Source organism: Marmota monax, unplaced genomic scaffold (assembly GCF_021218885.2).
Source record: "Marmota monax isolate L192 unplaced genomic scaffold, Marmota_monax_Labrador192_F-V1.1 WCK01_AAM20220418_F8-fsc00006, whole genome shotgun sequence".
Lineage (NCBI taxonomy): Eukaryota > Metazoa > Chordata > Mammalia > Rodentia > Sciuridae > Marmota > Marmota monax.
The window spans coordinates 28,556,962-28,559,853 of record NW_026693712.1 but is presented as its reverse complement, the minus strand read 5'-3'; positions in this window follow the sequence as shown (position 1 = coordinate 28,559,853).

Here is a 2,892-nt window from a genome sequence, read left to right as displayed (position 1 = left end):
AAAAGAAAAAAAGATGGATAGATGGAATGGATAAAAAGTAATTAAAGAAAGGGAAGTCTGAATTTTAAGATAAAACAGTGAGAAGCCTACCATGAATGATATGCTGCATCTGTAATTGCACTGATCACAAAAGTTTGGTAGACTTTAAACAGGGAAAACACACACACACATACACACCCACACACATACATTTTTGAGGAAATTGTGTGAAAATGGAAAATAACACTGGGAAAAAAAGTATGTTTCACACAGGCAAGTTATGAACTGAAAGACAATTTACTTTTTGTTAAAATTAATGGAGGCCATTAGAAAATAGAATATCTTTTATGTGTTGGAAGAAAATGTTTGCAAACCAGAAATCTATACTCAAGTAAAATAAATGTATCCATTAAAAACAAGGGTGAAATATACATAATGTCAGATAATCTGATGTACAGAGGGTTGATCTCTAGAAGTTCTTTGTTATAACAAATGATAAGCAAATTCCTTAATAGAAAAGGAGGGATGCCAGAAAGGAACTTGGCTTTAGGAAAACTGAGTATAAGAATCGATAAATTTGGGATATGTTCAAACTTTATATTTCTTTGAATAATAACTAGCTTTTACATATATAGATTTTAAGTTGTTGAGAGATTTTATTTATTTATATGTGGTGCTGAGAATAGAACCCAGTGCCTCATGCATGCCAGGAAGTGTTCGATCGCTGAGCCACAGCTCCAGCCCCAAATAATGACTAAAATTTTTAAAGAAAAACATTTTTAAATGTCTTTATGAAAGAAATAACAGTTAAATATATTGAATATATGATAATAACACAAAGGAAATGACAATGTAAATGTGATTATACTAAAGAAAGTTTCTTATTTTTTACATAGAGTTGCAATTTTTATTATATCTTTAATAATACACATTTTGATTACCAGGGAAACAACTAGAAAGTGATACAAAGAAGTGAAGATATAAATCTAATAATTTAACATACAATGATAAATATGACATATTGTACAAAAATGAAAACAGCAAGGCGCACATTGAGTATAAAATAGGATGAAGAGAAAACCGAAGGTAGGAGGCGTTAACACCAAGCATATCAATTTTATAGTAACTATGTACTAAGATATTCAGATAAAAGCAGAAATTGTCATACAGTACATAGAAGTAAGAATCAACTATGTGTTATTAAAAGATTCACATTTCAAATATGATTTTGACAATTTACATGAAACACAATAAAACCTTAAAGGCTCAAATCATCATAAACTACACAAGAATAAACTGAAAAATCTGAAAACATTTGTCCAATAAAGAAACCATTTTATAATACATTTCTAAAAAGAATGACTCCATTTCTAGATGGTATGATATTAAATTTTATGGTGAAAAACTGAGGGAAAGGATGTCATCATAAATTGTTTTATACCAAAAACCAATTCAGATATTATGAGAAAAAAAAATGGATAGCAATATTTCTCAAAAACACAGATTCAAAATCCTTAACAGAAATGGTAGATCTGGGGGTATGATGGCAGTTGACGATTTTGAAATATCCCACAATTTTCCCCAAGTAAGGTCAAAGTCAACAGCATTGGTAGAAGGCAAATGTAATTTTGTCTTCATAATGTAAAGGGAGAAACAAACTAAATAGATACAAATAAAAAGATTAACACTATCAACAAGAACAAAAGCTCTGTAATCTATGCTGCTAAAAGCCTGTTGGTGATGGATAAGGCGGGGCTTAAAAGATTGTGTAAAAGAGTACAAAGGGCAAAGAGGGTTAGAGAAAGCTGTTAAATCTCCCAGGAAAGAGGATCTAAATGCTCTCTTGTTAACCACAACATGGGATGTCAAAGAAGATGTTCAAAAGTGAGTAGAACAAAATGGAGCAGTCTTTCAGAAAAGCATTTTTCCTTGGGGAAAATGGACATATGGAAAGGAAATGGTAGTCTTTAAATATGTGGCAGTGAAAGGCAAAAATGAAAGAAAAGAATAACAGGTTTCTAAAGAATTAGTGAGAAACCAGACACATTAAATCTCTTACTTCCACCTTCCCCCAACAACATCATTCATAAAACAAATTGCACAGGGAGGTTCAGCACTGACAACTGCGGGTACCCTAGTTTCAGAGCTCTATTTATTAAAGACATGGAGATTGAATTTTAAAAATCAGACTAAATGCACACAATACTATGCTAAGGAAAAAAATTGCAAAGAAAAGCATTCAGGCTGATAAATATTCTTTCAAAATAAGCAAAGAGAAAGCTGAACAAAATGGTTACAGAATGCCTAAATTGAATAGAATGTTTCCAATTGTCCAAAAAAAATTAATCTGATACACATCATCAAACACCAGAAGTATTCAAATATGTAAAAAAGTTCTATATACACAACTGTACAAATATTTTATATAAAATAAAAATTCTCTTAATACAAAGATGAATAGAAAAAAACAAAGATTTTTGTAAGAAAAAAACTTTTGCTATTTTGAGATATAATAAAGCATTGAATACACAGTAAAAATCACAAAATTTCAACAAAATAAGTGAATACACAATCTTATTCCACAAAACCTAAATGCACAGAGACATGCAAGATAGCATCATTAATGATAACAAAACTAACCAGAAATACACTGACCAACAACAGAAAACTAATTAAGAACTAAATTATTACACTAATTTTCATGGTTATCAAGGCAATCTTGGTATTTCAAGCATGAAAAATGTTTTGTTCTGCCAGATGACTTATTGAGTTTTAATATATTATGATGCTTCAGTCATATATAAGAAAGGAAGGAAGAAAGGAAGAAAGGAAGGAAGGGGGAGTGAGGGTGAGGTGAGAAAGTTAGTTCACCCTCTAGAATAATATAGTGGATATGCAGGTGAATTACATTTA